Source organism: Crocodylus siamensis, chromosome 5, assembly GCF_052110815.1.
Source record: "Crocodylus siamensis isolate JL-2025a chromosome 5, ASM5211081v1, whole genome shotgun sequence".
Classification (NCBI taxonomy): Eukaryota; Metazoa; Chordata; order Crocodylia; family Crocodylidae; genus Crocodylus; species Crocodylus siamensis.
Genome location: NC_143399.1, coordinates 33,791,001 through 33,812,199, shown reverse-complemented (window position 1 = coordinate 33,812,199; position 21,199 = coordinate 33,791,001).

Here is a 21,199-nt window from a genome sequence, read left to right as displayed (position 1 = left end):
CTTTGCCCCAAAGTTTGGTGTCATCGGCGAACTTGGCCAGTCCACTCCTGACTCCAATGTCCACATCATTAATGAAGATGTTGAACAGTATGGGTCCCAGGACAGAGCCTTGAGGGACCCCACTGGTCACAGGGCACCACGATGAGTGACTGCCATCAATTACAACCCTCTGGGTCCGACCACGGAGCCAATTTCCCAGCCAGCGGATCGTGGCTGGGAAATTTGATTTTTTTTTTTAATCTATCGATTTTTTTAGTCTTCTTAAATTTTCTTGATTCATGGAAATGACTAATGCAGTCACTTTTAGACTTGTATTCCTCTGAAGAATCTCTTAAATCATCTTTAGCTTAAGAATAGTCCTCCAACTGCACAGTTTGTGCCTCCAACAGCACTTTTTCCCAGCAAAGGTACTCTCTTTTGTGAGGGCATTTTCTAACTGTTAGACAATTGCTTCATACTGTGTAGTTCTTCTCCGAGGATCGTCACCTTGTTGTAGTGGAGAGGCTTGCATGCTCCAATGACCCCAAGAGCAATGCCGTCTGGAGCTCACGCTCCTGGTAGGGCCACCCATGGCGGGAAGGTTGAGGGGGAGGTTCCAGACAAAGAATGATTCAAAAAGTCCTCAATGGTGGAGCAGGAAGAGGAAGGCTGCGGCCCCAGTGGTTGTGAAGGCAAAGGAAGTCAGCAATGGAGATGTGGCCCCAGCCATCATGGTTTGCCATGCCACGAACCCAGCCACCAACCACCAAGACCATGTGGGCCCGACTGTGCACTGAAGTCCCCATGCTAAACATGCCACACGCAAGCTGCTGTCAAGTCCAAAAGCCCTGTGGTGATGAAGGATTGGCAATGGGGGAAGGGCTGTGATACCTGGAGGCCCCCAGCCAAGAACCTGCACACAGGTGGCGGATGTGTGATGGTTGTCGGACACCTGTGTTGGGACAGGAGTGCCCTTCAGCAGCTGCATCTGTGACTGAGTAGTCCTTTTTAAGATACTCTCTGCTCATCCCAATGGGGAGGGGGATAGAAAAGGTGCCCCAAAAACAGGCTGTCCCATTTCTCCTGCCTAGGAAACCACATCTAGTAGGATCACCATTCCTGTAATTGAAATAAGAAAAAGCTAAACGTCGTAACCTGGAATGTGAGAAAGCTCATCAACAACCCAAAGAGCAATTGCCTGGAAAAACAAACTGCCATCATGGCTCAGGAGCTAGTGAGGCACAACATTGACATCACTGCTCTCAGCAAAACCCAGCTCACTGGGGAGAGACAGCTGAGGGAGGTCAGCAGAGGGTACAACTCCTTCTGGAAAGGGAAACCACACCACAACTCTTGTATCCATGGAGTCAGTTTTGCCATCAGGAATAAGATCACTGATATGCTCCCCGACCTCCCTTTGGGTGTCAGTGAAAGGCTGATGACCCTTTGTCTGCACCTCAGCCAAAACCAACGCACCACTGTCATGACCGCATCCTCTCCAACTCTGGATTCTGATGATGAAGTCAAGGAAAGGTTCTACTCCGATCTCGACAATGCCCTTGCCTCCATCCCCAGGGACAACAAGGACATTCTCCTGGGTAACTTCAACATTCGGGTTGGATGTGACCACAAAATCTGAAGCAGAACTATCGGCAAGAATGGCATAGGGAAGGCCAATGCCAACAGTATCCTGCTCCTAGCCAAAAGCACCGATCCCGACCTGATCATGATGAATACCATCTTCTGCCAGAAAGACCGGCTCAAGATCATGTGGAGTCATCTGAGGTCAGAGCACTGGCACCTCTTAGACTACATCAATCATCTGAGGTAGAGACCTGAGGAACCTACTTGTCACAAGGGCCAGGAAGGGATCTGAAGACTGCTGGACAGATCACTGACTTGTGTGCTCAGTGATGAACATCCGCCTGGTGCCAAGACACTGGAAGACCCAGAAGGCCACCCAGAAATGACTGAACATCACAGTTCTGAAGGACCTTGGACACCAGAAGTAGTTCCAGGCCTAGTTGTATAGTGCACTGGAGCAAGTCCCTACTGCTGATGACATCTCCACCCAGGCACACTGGGAGCAACTCAAGTCCACTGTCCTAAACACCTGTGCCCAGACTATTGGGTTCGCATCAAAATGGAACCAGGACTGGTTCAACGCCAATGACATGCAGATTCGTGATCTCCTTGAGCAGAAATGTGTAGTCTTCATTGGCTGGCAAAGCCAACCATGAACTTGGCAAAAGATGGCAGTGTACCACCAGCTGAAGGCTCAGGTCCAGCAATGCATCCATGACATGAAGAACAATTGGTGGGTGGAGAAGGTGCACATGATCCACCATGACACGCATAACTTCTTCCAGGCTACCAAGACAACCTACAGACCCTGCTCCATTGGACAAACCCCACCTCCAATCACAGGACAGCTTCTCAAGGATGATGATGCCATTTGTCTGCATTGGAAGGAGCATTTTGAGCTCCTCCTTACCCTGGAGTCCATTTTATTAGAGGAGACCCTCCAAGTCATCCCATGTACACCCTGTGGTGGATTCCTTTGCTGATCCACCAACTGTCAGAGAGCTGAAATGGGCGATCCAACAGATGAAAACCAACAAAGCCTGTAGGCCAGATGGCATACCCACAGAGGTCTATCTCACTGGTGGCTTCTGGCTCACATCATGACTCCACTAGCTTATCCTCCACCTTTGGGACATCCTCAGGGATCTCAAGAATGCAACCATCATGACCATCTACAAAAAATGGGGAAAATCTGATTGTGGGAACTACAGGGGGATTTCCCTGTCCATTATGGGTAAGATCCTGGCCTGCATCCTCCTGAATCACCTTCATCCTGTTGCCAAGGAGATCCTTCTGGAAGTCCAGTGAGGCTTCTGACCATCTCAGGGCAGTGCAGACATAGTTTTCATTGCCAGGCAGATTCAAGAAAAATGTCAGAAGCAAAATCAAGAACTGTTCCTCACCTTCATTGACCTGACCAATCTATGAATCTATGAAAGGTGTTCAGTTCCTTAAATTGTGAAGCTCTGTGGACATCCTTCAACGCCTTGGCTGCCTGCTGAAGTCTGTCACCATGCTGAGGCTCCTGAATGATGATATGACCGTCACTGTGCTCAGTGGAAGATCAGAAACCAATATCTTCTGCATCTGAGCCAGGGTCAAATAAGGTTGCATGTTTGCCCCCACCCTGTTCACCATCTACTTGATCATCTTCATCCACCTCATCCGAGATGATCTGCCATCCGGCATCAGTATCCAGTATTGGACTGGATGAGAAGCTTTTCAATCTTGGGTGCTTCTGGGCAAAAATGGAACCACCAAGAGACTTACTACCAAGGAGATCCACAACCTTCAGTTTGTGGACAATTGCTGTGCGATGGCTCACTCTGCACAGGATATGCAAGCAACCTTAGATCTTTTCAACACTTGTATAAAAGACTTGGCCAGTCACTGAATGTCACCAAGATGAAGGTTCTCCACCAACTCTCCCCAGGCCCGCTGAACATCCTGTGTGCTATCTACATAGACATGGAGGCTCTGGAGTACATGGAGCACTTTCCGTATCTCAGCAGCCACCTCACTCAACAGGCCACCATCAATGAAAAAGTCCAGCTGTGAGTCAACTGTGCCAATACCGCCTTCTTCAAGCTGTGACAATGTGTCTTCAAAAATAGAGACCTTCAGAAGTCGACAAAGGTCCTGATTTACAAGACTGTTGTGCTGGCCACTCTCCTCTACTGCCATGAAATATGGACTGTCTCCCAACACCACATTATGACCCTCAAGAGCTTTCCCCAGCAGTGTTTGTGTCAAATCCTGGGGATCAAATGGGAGGATTGCCAGATCAGTGTGAGCATCCTCCATAAAGCTATATCCACCAGCATCGAAGCCTTGCTCTTAAGAAATCAACTCTGGTGAATAGGCCACTGTGTCCAGATGTCCGAGAGCCACCTCCCTTGCCAGATTCTCTTTTCCCAGCTCTCCGTTAGCCAATGCTCAAAGGGTGGCCAAAGGAAACGGTACAAAGATACACTCAAGCATGGAGGCATCAACACCAACAGCTGGGAGGAGCAAGCTGCTGACTGTTCGGTGTGGCACCACCTGGTCCCCCAAGGCATGCGCCATTTCGAGGCCCAATGACTCGATACTGAGGCAGGACAGTGGCAGAGGAAGGAGAAGGAAACCAACCCAAGGCTGCAAATCCCACTCCCTCGCACAACAACATGCCCCCATTCATGAAGAATGTGTGTATTAGAATCAGGGTCCTCAGTCACCTGAGGACCCATCAAGCCTGATGGATGTCATCCTCGACTTTGAGGGACTGCCGATGATTGTGTAATTGCTTCCTTGGATTCTTGATCTGGGAAGGTGTCTTTGGAGAGGGCAACTCAATTATCTTGTAACTCATTATTCCATTGAATTCTCTTTTTATTGACTACTACTAATTTAGGACTAATTGTACAGTTTTTTGGGAAGGGCTCCCTGTAAAATTCTAATGGGATTTTTAGTGAGAGAAGGAAATGGTCACTTTCCACCTGTGGTAGAATTTCAAATGATTTATACTTGTACCACGTATGTGATTTTATTAATATAATGTATATGTGAATGCCCTGGTACATCTTTGCCAGTTCGCCCATTGAACATTCTCAAATTTAGCAAAGACAAATGTAGGGTGCTACACACATGGCGCATCTACACATACATTTGATCCAAGATCAGTTTACTTGTGAGTAAACTATTCATGAGTAAACACTTCCAGGCAGACATCTATACATGCAAGGATGTAGGAACAGAGAACAGCTGTCTCTTGGCCAGGGCTGAGACATTGCTGCCTCAGGGTACAATGTCTCCCTTCCCCGGCAGCAAGGAGCTCCCAGCCCTGGCTCCCTGATGGGGGCAGGGGACTTGGAAAGAGCTGCAGGGAAGGTGAAGCTCCGAGCCCCTTGCCTCAATCCACTGGTGGGCAGCTAGCAGCGAGTCCCTGGCTAGGTGGGGCTTGCCCCACTGGTGGAGCAGGGCAAGGGGCTGGGACTTGCCACGCTCCTGCAGCTCTTTCCAAGTCCCATGCCTCGACTGTCCAATCAGGATATGGAGTTGGGACCTGCCCTGGACTGGAACAGTTTCCAGCTCCCACTCCATGATCGCAGGGTGAGGCTTGGAGAGTCTCTTTCCTGCTCAGCTCCATGAGTGCAGAGCTGAGCAGGGAACAAGCTCCCCAGCCGTTCCCTACCCAGCTCTGCAATCACAGAGCTGGGTGGGAAACAGGCTCCCAAATCCCCACCAGCAGGGAGCTGCCAGAATCAGCTCTCTGACTGCAGAGCTCAGCCTGGGAGATCTTTCTCTCTCAGCGCTGGCCCTGTTATTGCAGAGCTGAGATAAAGATCTCCCAGCCCCAGCTCCCCAATCCCGGTCCCAGAACAGGGGCTTGGAGCTCCCTGCTGCTGGGGCAGGAGAACATAGTACCTGCCCAGGCTCCGGTGGCAAAGCCCACACCAGCAGCAGGTAGCAAATTTACTCACAATTACCTAGGTTTACTGCACAGTAAGCATGCGCACATATAGATGCACACGCTTACGGTGCAGTAAACTATGCTATTTCACAGTAAAGCATGTAATGTAGATGCTCCCACAGTGAAGAAAAACTAATACATAAATATAAAATGGGAGATAATTGGCTTGGAAGGCAAGTGACACCATAGCTGAGAAGGATCTGAGTCTTAGGGTGAATCACAAACTCCATGTGATTCAGTCAAGTGACACTTTCAAAAAAGCAAATGTGAGTTTGAGTTACATTGACAGACATTGCTTAGAAGACACAAGATGAGATAATATCATTTTATTAGCTAGGCTTCAACTGTAGTATTGTGACCACTTTTGGGTGCTTCATTTTAAAAAACTGAAAAGGTCCACAGGGGAGCAACAAAGATGACGAAGGCGATGGAGTTTTTTTCATTAGAGGGTTTCAAGAAGAGGCTGGATAGGTATCCAGCTGAGATAGTTTAGAAGTAGCAAATCAGTGCAAGAGTTGGACCAAAATGACTCTTAAAATCCTTTCCAACCCCATGATTCTATCCCATCATTAGTTTTTTGCTTAGTGACTTTTTGGCTTACATATAAATTGTAGCGGTATGTTTTCTCTTGTAGCAAAGGCCCCTCTGCCCCGACCGCCCTTTCTCTTGTCTGGAAGCACCCTTCCCCTTCCCTTCCCTTCCCTTTTAGATTAGATTTTAAATTATATTAATATATTGTGTTCATTTCTGTATTCTATTTTTATTATTCATTTCTGTATTTTATTGTTCATGTAGTCTCTCTACACTTTTGCCATTGCAATCTGTGTCTTTTGTTTATGCTTTACTTTTTATTTCATACTCTTTAAGTTAGCTAACCCTTGTAATACTGAAACTGTAGCTGTAAAAACTCATTGAATTGTACCACCTTTACAATGTACTGGGCAGTCCCCTGAGTGAACGCGAGTATGTACGAGTCAGTAGGTAGTTGAATAACAAGCAGGGAATACAAAGCAAGAGCCTCTGGCTGTTAATTGACAATGGCCTAGCCAGAGGAATTCACTATCACACAACTCTATTTTACAAGCCATTTTAAGCTAATCTAGTCAAAAAACTGATTCCTGGAACCTGCAAGACATAGTCATTGAGTCAATCAAGTCAAGGGTGGACTCCCAAAACTGCACCAAGGAGTAGAACCCCCAGTGACTGTGAATGACAGCTCTCATGCACTACTCAAGACCCGGATTGGGCAGCCAAGATGATGCTGGGGAATCACAGAAGTCTGCCAGAGAGGACTAAAAGGCAATGAAGCATGACCCTCAGCAACGCCCTCAACCAGCACCAGAACCTACCGACCAGAAGGACAAGCCAGCGACCCCCTTCTGGAGAAGACATTGCCTTGGAGGAAGCTTTGACCAGCCATGAATAGCAGACTCCAGCACCTCAGATAGGTAGACAGACTAACACCAGTGTTCTCACAATCACTGCAGCAGCTACTATATAAGTTTGAATGAGCAAGTGCGTGTGTGTATGGCAGACCGATTTCCCTTTTGGTTCCAATCCTGTGCAGGGTGTAATAGTTGCAGACCCCTGTACAACAGACTTGATACTGGAGATCCTGTGAGATGGCTTTAATTGCCAACAATCTTTTGCTTTTACAGAACCTTAAAAATTAAAAGGTCCTGTAATGATAGTCCAATTATAGTGACTTTATGTCTGTAGAGTTTGGGGGGTTTTTTGGCTTAAACTACAACACTAGAATGGGATCAAAGTATTTTTATCAGACAGAACAAGGTGACTAAATTTAAGATTCTGCTCCCAGCAATGGTGAATTCATCATGCTTTAGAGAAGAAAATGAACCCACTCTCAGTGTGCAAGATCAATTATGGTTGGGAGTGGGAGGAAGGAATTCCTTCCTGAGAGTTCTGAAAATCATCTTATGCCCCATAGCATAATTTTAGTCATCTGTATTTAGGTTGCTATGGGTAACTACAACTATTGTTATTGGTTAAAATTAAAATGCAGTTACAGCATTCTATAATATGGTATTATTTTCTTATTGCACATATGCCAAAATACAGCTCCCTTATGATAATGGTAGTGTTGATGTTATAGCCATGATGGTCCAGGAAATATATGAGAGAAGGACTATTCCTAGAAGCAAGACAATTCTAGTCTGGCCTATTATAAGCATGCAGCTGGTCCAATGAAAGATACCACCCACAGAAATCCTTGCCACTGTCAGTTGATAACGCATTTCATGCGGGAGAGATGCTAACCCAAGAAAGATTCCATTACCAGATGCCTAGCTATGGAGTCCTGTGTTCTCTGACATCTAGTTTAAATATGCGTATGGCATCTTTCTGTCTACTCTATTACTTTTCAAAACGTTCTGTTAGAGTTGATGGGTATGATTTTTGTTCCTTCACTGAATGCAAAAAATCCTCATATATATCATAGTTTTCCACATGCTTCTTTCTCTTTTTCCAAGCTGTCAACCCTGAAAATTAACTTAAAAAAAAAATATTATTTCCTTTGGTCAGTGCCTCCCTCATTTATAAAAACAATTTAAACGCAAGCAATACTATGCAATTATCTTTTCTTTCTTCTCATTTCAGTGGCAACTACCCTAAGGGCATGTCTACACGTGCATTTACATCAACTTAAATGTACTGCGTAGTAAGTTACTGCACAATAAGCAGGAATAGGCTGGCTTCTACATGTACAGTCGTTAAAGCACATTAATGCTGTGTATAGACTGACTTGGGACTAAAGTTCATCCACACACACAGTGTTACTGCATAATAAGGCATCTACACATTTATTACTACACAGTAACTAATTGGGCATAAAATTTGATACCTGCATGATGCAGGTATCAAGTCGGTGTAAGTCACAATATTTACTGCATAGGACAGGTGTGCATGTGAAAACATGCACCTGTCCTGCAGAGCAATTTTGGTTACTGCGCAATAAATGTGTATGTGTAGATGCTCCCTAACAGTCCACTTCCTTAGATCACTTAAATATAAACGTATGGTATAGGTTTGGTAGATTTTTTAAATGGAAATTTTCTTTAAAGAGTGTCACAGTAGTGTGGTTGGTAATGAGTAATATTTCAGGAAGTGTTTTTAAGTTTGGGATGGCGCAACAATAGCACTTACAGGAAGAAACTGGGAGCTGGGGTTCCTGGCCATGTCTTACTGTATCAGCAGTTCCCAGCCTTTATTGGCAATGGGCAACTACACTGAGAAGCTAACATATTGCAACTACATCCTACCTCGCTCCCCCATCAACACTGATTTTAACTTTGATTTGTTGTGGCCACAAGGACTGTTTAAACATCAAATGAGCAACTTGTCCTGGGGATCATTGCACTGCACTGCCTTTGGCCAAGTCACTTCAACTTTTTGTGCCCTGATTTTTCCAGTTGAGAAAGGAAGATGCTCACATTTGGGCTTTACCTCCTCTTCGTAAAGTTCTCTAAGAGATTAAATGAAAAGTAAAACATATTGTTACTAGTGTGTCTTTGATTTGTTTTCTCCAAAACGTCTTATGTGCCTTACCCATAATGTGACAAGGAAACATGTATGGCATGCTTTCTGATAGTGAATTAAAACTAAAAACACTCCCCCCCACAAAAAAAACCCAACCCCAACAACCCAAAATAAAACAAAGAAATAAAAGACAGACAAAATAAAACAACCCTTCTTCTAGGATCTAAAGTAGTGTGTGATGCTATAATTTAGATCATGCATTTGATACTTGCTGAGTAATGTTAACCTTCTAATAATAGCAATGCTAGCCTTACTCTTGGAAGCTGCTTTGTTATTCTTTCAGACGACATCCTTCACACATCAAGGATCTTGCTGCACTCTCTTGCATAATGTCTATAGCAACTGTGCTTTCTAGCATGTCTTTCCATTTCTAATACAATTACAGATATTTTCCCATTTGTGTTGGTTAATCTACAAGCAGCTACATCACAATATATTTCTGGGAAATGCAGTGTCAGAAATTGTTAGGAATGGAAAACACTGTTACCTAGAGTGCAATTAATGCAATGCAATAAACTCCAGAGAAGTTCGAACTGGTGTCTATACATGTGGTTGGGACAGCAGCAATTTGAGCTGGGGCAGAGCAGGCCCCCAGCTGACTCCCCAACAGTACTATCCTATGACGGAGTTAATTAGTTTACTGCACCCTAATACTGGCCCATGTGTAGACTCTGATGCTTCACTGAGGAGCTAATTAGTCTACTCAGAAGTAAAGTGCATATGTAAATGCACCCAGAGTAACCTTTCTTTGGAGAGATGTAGAACTTGGCATGTAGGGAGTGATTTTCTAGAAGCAGCTTAAACAATGAATTCAATGTAGTTTTTGACATACAATGTGACAACATCTCTTGATACTGCTATGACTGTCTTGATACAGCACATATTTTACAACCAAATATACAACTTCAGCATTACTAACATGGCTCATTATACCTGCATTAAGAATATCTTTTAAATTTGATTGCATATTGATAACATTGTGGAAAGATTTAAAAAAAAAGACTTTACTAGTTTAATACCACTACCAGGGTAATGGTAAAAGGTAAAGTAATGAAGGGAACAGAGAGATCAAAACAAAGCAATTTTTTCTATGTACTTTTCTAAGCTTCTCTTAAAGTCTAATTCATTTGCACATCCAAAATAACCCATCAAAGTCAGTAAGAGTATTGGATATGAACAGTATGGACACCTGAATCTTTAGAATATGGAGAGCTAAGGGCAGATTCAGGATTTCACAAAGGGGGAGTGCTGTGGCACTGCAGGGCTGGTTGCACTCCCTGCTTCCAGCTTCCTTCCTCAATACTAGTGTGGGGGGGGAGGGAATATCAGGTACAGTTCCCAGAATTAAAAGGTTTTTTTATAAACCCCTTCAGAACAGACTCTCCACAAGGGCGGATTCAGAGGGGGCGTAGTGACATGGCTAAACCCTCTTTTGGACTGGATTCTGCCACAGGAGCCTCCAAGGACTTTTTTAAGTCTCCAGAGTAGGTAAGAATCCTCCTCAGAGGCACTTCCTCTGCTCTCCTCTCCCCTTTCCTCCTCTCTCCTGCCTGCAACGAGGGTAACCACCTTTTTGAAACTGGAAGTTGGGACACATACCTGGCCTGGCCGAACCAGAGCATGGCCAGTGGCATGGCCAGACCAGAGCTGGGTGGGGTGGATGTGGGCTGCCTGCTAGTGCCTCAGGTCTCCCTGCACTGCTGCCTTTCCCCTGGGAGCCCTGTGCCAGCCATGCGCCCCCTGTCCACCCAGCAGCAGTGGGCAGTATAACTGCATACAGCTGCCATCCTGGCTGCCCGTTGAACAGGGGTGTGTGGCTGGTGTGGGGCTCCTGTGGGGAGTGCAGCAGGCTGGGGAGCCCCGAGGCTGCGGCAGGCAGTCTGCATCTGGCCCTGCCACACACACAAACCGGTGGGGGCACATGCCGCCCCCCCATGTCCCTCCCCCAAGGGGCTGTGTGCAGTAGCGGGGAGCCACCCCACTGGACAAGCTGCCTGTGGCTGTTCCAGCCCTGGGGCCCCATGCACCACCCTGGCTGGGCAGTGCTCCCAGCTCCACTCCCTCGCTCACCAAGGGGACTTTGTTCTTCCCCCAGAAACCTGTCTGCTCCCCATAGACTTACATGCAAGGAGCTGTTCTCTAGGCTCCCCGGCTCTTTCCTAGCCACATGCATGTGCGCGTGTGTGGACATACATGCGGCAGGCCCCTGCATCCCGCTGCTGGAAGCCTCTTGCAGGTTGGAACACTGCCTGCTTGCAAGGGAAAACCTGGATCCCTGCATGATGCTGCAAATCCAGGACAAATGCTGTCCCAGAGTCATGCAGCCTGGGACCAGGACTTGATGATCCCATTCCAAGACTGTCTCAGCCAATTAGAGATGGGTGGTCACCCTACCTTCCACTGCTGCCTTCCCCTGGGGTCCCTCCACAGTGACCCTTGCCCGCTCCAGCTGGGCTGTGTGGGGACTGAGCTCAGCTGGGGACTACTTCCCCTTTAAGGATTTTCTTCAATGCTATTTACACAGGAGAGCCATCTAGCATTTACAGTAAGGAATTGAGAGCCAGGCAATAGATTGTCACTGACTCACTATATGACTTTTGCCTTTTGTTCTTCTGTGCCTTGATTTTCTCATCTGGAATCTCAAACCCACCCACCTGCTGTAAAATGCTTTAAGAGGAAAAATTTACCATTATGGCTGGCCTTTGCTTTCTCCAAAATGTCTCACATACCCTTCACACAGGCTAGGAACAAACATTGCATTTGTCCCAGGACAAGTTGTCCCTGTGTTTGTCCCAGAACAGAAATATCCTGGGACTGGCATGTACATACATCACTCTTCTAATCAGGGTGTAATAAAATGGCTGAATGCACTGCTGCTTTTCTTCCACTGAGTTAATGATACAATTCCAGGATAACCTTTCAGATGCACTTTGCTATATCCCAGGATAAAGTTTTAATACTTCTTATCCCATGAACCATTTTAAGATTTATCCTGGGACAACCAATACGGACATCGGAATGAATGCACTCTGTCCCAGGGGTCAAATGGTTTATCCTGGGACAAATCCAATGTCTGTTTGTAGCCACAGCGTAATAAACATGAATGACATGCTTCCTAGTAACAAGCTTGAACCTGAGGGGTTCTGAGCACCACGAAGCCTCACTAAGAGCAGTGGGCCTAATTTAACTTACGGAAGTGATCAGAGAAGCCAGCCCAGTGAAAGCTGACAGTCTATCAAAAGGTGCCTTGAGCTGAAGAAGACTAAGAACCACTGACTTAGACTAAATAGTTCTTGGCTTCTGGGAACTAGCTTAAGTGTTTCTGCAATTCATTGTGCCATGTAGACAGGCCCTCAGCTCACTTCTACGAACAGTTTTAGATGGTGTTTGAAATCTCTTAACCCCTATGGCTGCCTATACATGTGCTTGGGTGGAGGGAGGGGGCATTTTAATTAGAGTGGTTCGCAGAGAGCCGCTCCAATTGAAACACTTTACCATCACATGTATTGAGCTCCCATGTATTTAAAAATGGTGGTGGTACACTTCAGCTAAAGCACATTCAATGAGGTTTAGCTAAAATACCCCCACAGCCATTTAAAAATGCATGGGGGCTTAATACACAATGGTGAGGCAATGCTGGAGCATTCTAACATAGGGCAGACGTGATTGAGCCTGGTCCAATGCATTCGAATGAGAATGCAAACCACCACGTGTATATGTAGCCTATATGTCTGTGGACCTAACAGAACATGCTTCTCTGTATGTCCTTTTATGACATCCAAAATCAGCTTCCATGCTTTTGTTAATAGTAACATCCCAAGAATGGATTTAAGACATTATGAGTGGAGGGGTCATGGCTTGAGAATTCATTTCTGGTCACTTGATAAGGCCCCAATTTATTGACTTGATGGTATAGTATACTATTAGATAAATCTTTGTGGAGGGTTTCTTAGTGGAAATTATACTGAGTTTTATTCATGTGGAGTTTATTTAGTGCTAAGACTTGTCATCAAGTTATATATTAGTTTACTTTCTCTGTTCCTCCCCCTCTCTCTCTCTAGCGGCCAAGCACTGACTGATAAGTGAGTTGTATGCCTTCCCTATGCCTTCCCAGATAAATTAATAAATAAGTATAGTGTGGAGACAAATCCAAGTATATGGAAACCTTTCAACATTTTTAATAGATGATGTGCTAAATATTTGGCATACTTCACATGCCAGAGTAACACACCAATAGCCACATTATAACAGGGAGCTGACCTCAGCCCCCATTCCAGAAGGTAGATGTGAACAAACTTACCTGGATGTGGAACTGGCCACCCGTACCAGCCAGGAGAGGCAGTGAGGATTCAGCTGGGGAAGGGTGGTGACTCCCTGATACACATTGCAGCGGGAGCTGGCTCTGATTGGTCTGTGGACCCAGAAGACCAGGAGAAATGCCAGGCTGTTTACTTCCCCCAGGAGGGGGAGCATGCAGGTGGGAGCAGTTTGCAGCACAGTCCGTGTGGAGGCACAGCACATAGCCAGAAGAACCAAGAGAGCCCAGACCAGGACCAAGAATAGGACAAGCCTGGAGGAGAGCTGGTGCGGTGAGCTCGGGCGACATTCTAGCTAAGGGTGGCTGCACCGAAATTTGAGGCAGAGACCAGTGAAGCGGGTCAGACACAGAGAATCAGGTAAGGAAAACCCAAATAGGGGATTCACTAATTTAATGAAAAAAAAGGGGGGCGGCTACCCAAAGGAAGAGCATTGATCTTCTGTTAAGAGATACATTTATAAGAAAGGGAGAAAGGAGGACCCAGGAAACTATAGGCCCTTGAGCCTCACATCGGTCTTGGGGAAAATCCTTGAAAAAATTATCAAGGATCACATCTGTGAGGGGCCAGCAGGGGAGATCATGCCCAGGGGAAATCAACACGGGTTCATCAAAGGCAGGTCCTGCCAGACCAACCTGATGGCCTTTTATGACCAGGTAACAAAATCCCTGGATGATGGTGTCGCTGTGGATGTAGTCTTTCTGGACTTTATGAAGGCCTTTGACACTGTCTCTCACCCCATTCTCATTAATAAATTGAGCGACTGTGGCATTGATGCCTGCACAGTTGGATGGGTCAAAAATTGGCTGATGGGGCACACCTAGACAGTGGTGGATGTGGTGGGATGTGAATAGTGGGGTCCCCCAGGGCTTGGTCCTGGGGCTTACATTGTTCAATATCTTCATCTGCGACTTGGACGAGGGGGTGGAAAACACGTTGTCAAAGTTTGCTGATGACATCAAGATGTGGGGAGAGGTAGGCATGCTCGAAGGGAGAGAGAGGCTGCAATTAGATTTAGACAGACTACAGGAGTGGGCGGATGGTAATAGGATGGGCTTCGATGTAGACAACTGCAGGGTGCTGCACCTGGGGAGAAGGAATCCACAGCATACATACAGGCTGGGGAGCTCCCCCCTTGAGAGCACAGAGCTGGAAAGGGATCTTGGAGTCATTACTGACTCCAAGATGAACATGAGCCGCCAGTGCCAGACCGCAGCCAGCAATGCCAACTGCACCTTGTCGTGCATCCAAAGAGGCATCTCAAGCCGGTGCAGAGAGCTGATACTCCCCGTCTACGCGACACTGGTCCGGCCTCAATTGGAGAGCTGTGTCCAGTTCTGGGCACCGCACTTTAAGAAGGATGTGGCCTGCCTTGAGAGGGTTCAGAGGAGGGCCACCTGCTTGGTTGGAGGGCAACAGGGCAGGCCCTATGAGGAGAGGCTGAGGGACCTGAACCTGTTCAGCCTCAGCAAACAGAGGCTGAGGGGGGATTTGGTGGCTGCCTACAAGCTCGTTAGGGGCGATCAGCAGCAAATAGGAAGGGCCCTATTCCCCCCAGCAGGACCTGGGATGATGAGGAACAATGTCCAGAAGCTGCTGGAGAATAGGTTCAGTTTAGAGATTAGGAGGCACTACTTCACTGTCAGGGTGGCTAGGATCTGGAACCAACTTCCTAGGGAAGTGGTCCTCGCTCCTACCTTGGGTAAATTCAGAAAGAGGTTGGATGAACACCTGTCTGGGATTGTGTGATCCCAGCATGTGCTCCAGCCAGGGGTGGGGGTTAGATTAGATGATCTATTTAGGTCCCTTCTGACCCCTGACTACTAATTAGAGAGAAAAGGGATGAACAAGAGTCAATCAAGGAAAGAATAAATTTTTGACTGAACTAACATGGTGGGAGACTGAGTGATTGGGACTGGACTAGTGACAAGTGATTCACGTAAGGATTAATTAATGACTGACCGTTCCTATGAAAAAGAGGCATATATCTGGGAAACTGAGTGGACCACAGAAGGATTTGCTGATCGAGGCAGGGACTTGAGAGTACTGGAATACTGTGTTTCCTTAAGTGGAGCTCATGAAGGAATGTGACACCTCCATGCCAGGAGGTATGGACTCCAACCCCGCCAGGTGTGGTGGAGACATGGTGTAGGGAAAGTGGAGCCCTGTGGAAGAAGCTTTGTTGAACTTGCATTGTGGTACGGTCCAGACTGATAACTGACCTCCCCGTTCTTGTATTCTTCTTTAACAGCAAAGTGTGGCAGGTGAGTGAAAAGGAGGACAGGACCAGGGCTGTAAGAGGGCTGAAGCCCATCAGAAGCACTACATCAGGAGTAAGATGGAGAAGCATTGCCCTCACAGCTTTTTGCCCAAGAAGCAAGGGCACTTACCCAGAAGGTGGGAAATACAAATTCTAGGCCCTCTTCATTCACAGGGGGTTTGAACCTGTTTCTCCCACTTCCAGCACTGTGCTCTGAACACTAGGTCATGAACTAGGCCAGTGGTTCTCAACCTTTTTAAACTTGAACGACTCCCTGAAAAATGCCAGTTCTTAGTTTTCACTCTTTTTTGCTTACAGACAAATAATAAGGCATTTTTTTCTGCTGGAAAAGAGCTCAAAAACAACAAGTAGATTCTGTTTGAAATCTCTGGGTTTATCTTGTAAATTATGTTTATAAACCTAACAGTGCTAACACTGTGTAATATCCTTGAAAGGATCTCAAAGTATCCCAGGTACTTGGGCACTCTGGTTGAGAGTCACTGAATGGGGCATTGCCTACAGCACTCTCAAACAAGAAGTGTTAATGTTTTGTGCTTATAACCAGGGATCCTAGTTTTCTCTGGTTAAAAACAGCAAATTCTCTGATTAAAACCCCAGAAATCCATGATTAAACTGAAATGTATCAATTGAACACAATGCTTTATTAATGGGTTTTTGGTTGTAGCTGTGTTTGCCTGAAGAAGGGTGACTGTACCCGAAAGCTTTCCAAGAACTTTTTTCCAATAACTCAGTTGGTCTAATAAAAGATATCACATCTACCCAAAGAACCTTGTCTGACAATATTTTATTGATACATTTATAATTTTAAGGCAATCTGGAAGCCTACCAATACCTCAATCACTATAATAAAATAAATTCTAGGTACCTATAAATGTTGGTGTTTGATTTTGGTGTTTTTATCATGGAAAATCAGAGCTCCCCCTAACCCCTTGGCTCAGCAGGACACAGGTCCAGGCCCCTCACTCCCAAGCCACCACCCCTTTGTCCTGCTGGTGTCCCTCACTCTCCACCCACAGGACCTCACCCCTGCTGGTGCCCCTCACTTTCCACCTACAGTCCCCCCCACCCCAGCCAGAGGGGGCCCCCAGGTGCCAGTTATGGGATCAGAGACCTGGATCTGCAACCCCCTGTGCCCAAGTCCTAGCTGGTGCCCACAGGAGGAGGCAGCTGCTGCAGAGGAATGGAGCGCAGAGCCTGGGTCTCCCTGGCCCATAGGCAGCACGGCCAGAATGAAACCCAAGGGGTGGGGGGGGAGAAGTGGGCTGCCCACTGTGGGCTCGGGCTCCCTGCCCTGCTGCCCTCCATCACAAGGCCTCTGTGGCCTGGCCTGGCGGGGCAGATCAGGGGCAGGTGGGGAAGCATGATGCTACCACCACAAGCCCTTGTGCTGCCAGGCTAGGCACCCCCTGCCCACCGGGCTGCAGTGAGAGGCACAACTCCTTGCTGCCACCCCCACTGCTGCTGGGCAAGCAGGGGGCACTTCGCCAGGGTGGTGTGGGGCTTTCAGTAGCAAGGAGCTTCCCCACCCAGCCCCCTCACTATGGGGGCCTCAGTGCCACTCCCACTACAGCTCTGAGTCCCCCCTGCTAGGCCTGGGAGGCCTCAGGTGGAGGGCAGCAGTAGAGGGAGCCCAAGCCCACAGTAAGCAGCTCATATCCACCCTCACCCCATGTACAGATCTGAGGGATATGTGCCCCCCATTCCTCCCAGCTGTGCACACAGTGGCAGGTCACCAGCCCCACCCCCTAGATGAGCTACCTGCAGCTGTATCTCACTTCCTGCTGGGTCCCATGCCCCACACGCTGCCCAAGCTGGGCAGCAGCCCCACCACCAGACCTACCCAACTCCCTCCCTCACTATGGGGGCCTCAATTCCTCCTTCCCCCCATGTCAGACTTACCTGCGGGAGCTGCTCTCCAAGCTACCTGGTGGCCATGTGCATGTGTGAGTGTGCACATGCACATGGTGCCCCCTGCCTGCCCACACTTCTCCCACTCCCCCCAGGCTGGAACTCTGCCAGTCTGCAAAGAGCTCTCTGCAAAAGTGGAAATTCTGCACATTTCTCTGTTCAAATAAAAAATCCGTGTTTTTCTGTTAAAAGGGAAAATCCACATTTTTTTTCTGTAGGAAATGGAAAACCTGGATCCCTGCTCATAACCTAGCTACATTTTAGGCTGACAACCTAGCTTCCCCTTAGTTGCTAATAACCATGGAACTGATTAGCACAAACAGAACAAACTTGGGAATTAATGAGAATTTTAGGTATACACAAAATGGAGGCTTGGGCTCTAACTGCAAAGCTCCCTTTGAATTTAGAAAGATTTCAAAGGAGCTATTAAAAACATCTGCCTTCATTTGCTTGCATCCAGTGCAGTTGTTTATTATGGCCAGATGATTCTCATTAGCTTATTCAGTCAGGCTACACTTCCTGAACAGAGCCTTTCCTTTTTGCAATGTTCCTTCAGGCTCCTCCAGGTTCTGGGAGAAGAGTTTTGGAGTTCCTCCACCAACACAGACATGATAACCTTTATTTTGTGCAGGATCCAGAATTTATATATATATCATCCCTTTGCCTGACTCTTGCTTGTCAGGAACCATAAAGCATTGCTTATCTTTTTCTTTTATCTTTTCTGTTAGAAATCCTTAACCTTTTTATGCCTGTGTGAAGGTTAGCAAGATATGTCTGATACTTTTTTTGTGCCCTGGTACATAGGGAGAATGGATGCTGCACAAAGCTGTACCCGCTTTCTCTCCTGGGGTGTGTCCAGACAAGCATGGATGTGCAGTGTGAAACACTGCAGACCCATCTGTGGCACCACACACTGCACACGCAAGCATTCCCCATGCTACTTATTTGCCGTGCGGGTCAGGGGAGGGGTTGACCCTGGAAGATCCTAGGGTAAAAAAAACCTGCGTCTAAAGCACAGCAGCACATGTACCTCCAACATGTTTTATTTTTAGCTCCTGAATTTCTTCCATGAGGGTTATTTTTATTGTTTCAAATTTATAACATGGATCTGACTTATGCCCAAAAATGTGATTTTGGTTGCTTTGCAACTATCGCACCACCAGGTGCTGCTTGGGCTCACTTGTAAATCCACAGAAATCCATGGAAATTCACCTAATTTCTCCTGCACTGATTCAACCAGATGCCATGTGTTAATCTTGCAATTTTTTACCCATTCTTTTATTGATTACTTTAGATTAATGGAAGATGAGATTTCCAAAAAAAACATGTTCCGCCTTTTCGCACTCACCTTGCTTCTAGCTGTCCTCTTCACTGCTGTGCTGCTGCTGCTGATCAGAGGCAGCCAGCCTCAGCTACAGTCCACCTGGACCTCAAAATGTTTTTCTCCCTGCTCCTGCCTGGAGTTGGGGGCACCCCTGCCCCCCACTCCCCCCAACAGTGCCGAATTGGTCCTGCTTCCCCCTTTAATATTTAATATTACACTGTATACCAGATGCATTCTTTAATATTCATCTCAGTCTACTTATTATCTTGTTAGATGTTTTTCTTTAAAGGCCCAATTCTGCTTTTAATTTGCATTGTTGTAAATAATAGAAGAAACTAGCTATAATACCCACATGCTACCTTGTAATCACGTCGATGTGGCCAGGATTAAGACTTCATTAATACTTATATATGGGCAAGCATTTGAGTTCTCTGTCTTCAGTTACCAAAGAGCTGACTTTGTCTCAAGTACCTTTGTTACGTGAAGTGTGTACCTCCCTGTCATGTCTCTTGGACCCATATGCAGGGTGCGCTCTGCCTGCTCCGTGCCTCACAGCAGCCTTTTCAAGTGGCATGGCACCACGTGCGGACATCCCGCCACCGGGTGGGTCAGGAGCGAGGCCCATGGCGTCGGCAGTGAGGTGCAGAGGCAGGGAGCAGGCAGAGTGTGGAGGGCCCGTGGGGCTGCCGGGCTTTGGCACAGGAGCTTGGGGCTTGCAGCACAGGATGAAAGCTAAGATTAGGGTGAAGCCAGCAGGGCTCAGGGTGAAGCTTGTCTGAAGGCGCCGGGGAGCGGAGCAGTTCCCTGGAGCCAGTGCGGTGCCCGGCTTGGTCCCTGCCCCCACTGCATTGGGTCGTTGGGATGGTTAGGGATGCACTGCGGGCATGGAGAAGGAAGGGGTAGGGGCAATGACTGCCCACTGGTCAGCAGCCCAGCCCCTCACAGGCCGCTGTAGCCGGGGCTGTGTTCTCCCTGCCCGCGGGAATGGCGGCGTGGCCGAGCAGCCTCTGGTGTCCAATTCTTCCCTGCCTTCCCCTTCCCCTTCGTGGTGATGTGTCCCTCATGCACTCTAAGGAAGCAATCTGTGCTTTCTCAAATCTGTTCCATGTGTTTGTGCAAGTGGTGGGAGGGGGGAGAAATTGTTTTTCTGCTCCTCCTTGGGCCAGAAATAATTTGGTTTTATCTTGCTGCCTGCTCCCCTGGTGGAATCATTTTATGCAAGTCAGTAAAGAAGCATCAGAGCAATGACAGTGCAAGAGTCCAGGGTCTAACCCACTGTCTCCAGAAAGCAGTTTTGGGAAGCTCCTACTTATTTCACATCCCTTTATGAAATCATTTATATGGCATATTTTAGAGTTGCAGTTTTTTCATTCAGTAGCACTACACCGGCTCATTTTTAAAATGCTTTCTACCATAGCTGTACCTCTTTTTAAAGAACAGAGCTGTTTGTATCTTCAGTAAATCTTACATTAGCCCATGCCTAGCAGGACCAGGTCACAGCATCCCATTCTTTCAGGTAGAATGAATAGTGCACCTGAGAACTTTTAATGATGCTGGGCTCCCTGCGAATGAATATGTCGAACTTCTGGCTCCTATAATGATCAGAAACAAGAGTTGAACTGATGTCTTCAGCTTTTTCAATTAGGCTTTTTGTGCCTGGTGTACAAACCATTTCTCCACTACTAATTTGCCTATTCCTGATTATTTTCTTTTCCCAGTGTGGAAGTGGAAATGTACATTCATCTGGCTTCGCAATCTGACTGTCTGATTTAAGAAAGGCATACGGTTTTGGTTTTTCCAACTGAATTGTGTGTACTGGAGATTACCAAAAAATAATTCAATGTCTCATCTGTGGTTTAAGGTCTATGCCAAAAAGCTGACTGGAAAAATTCTTAGAAAATACTATGATATTATTCCACAGAAGTGGTTTTTATTAAGCTTCTTTAATAGCTAAACACTTTTCTTAGATGTACTTTATGTGCAGTTGATTTATGAGACTTTGCAGACTAATGCTTATGAGGAATTTTCTCTTTGAGATCTATTTATCTATCCTTGGCTGGTACCATATTCGAGAACCTAAAAATAATGCCTAAAAGACTGCTGTACTTCTCTTTGATACTGCCATTTTTACATTGGGGAAGAGAGAAAATTTCATATATAGTTTCTCTTTCTTTCTTCATTTAATCCTTCTTTATCAATGTTGTCTTCCCTGATGTGGTATATTGGCTTATATACGTGAATATCCTTGCCACTTCAGGACAATCCAAATCATGGTCAAAATGCAACTTCAGATATTTGAATTA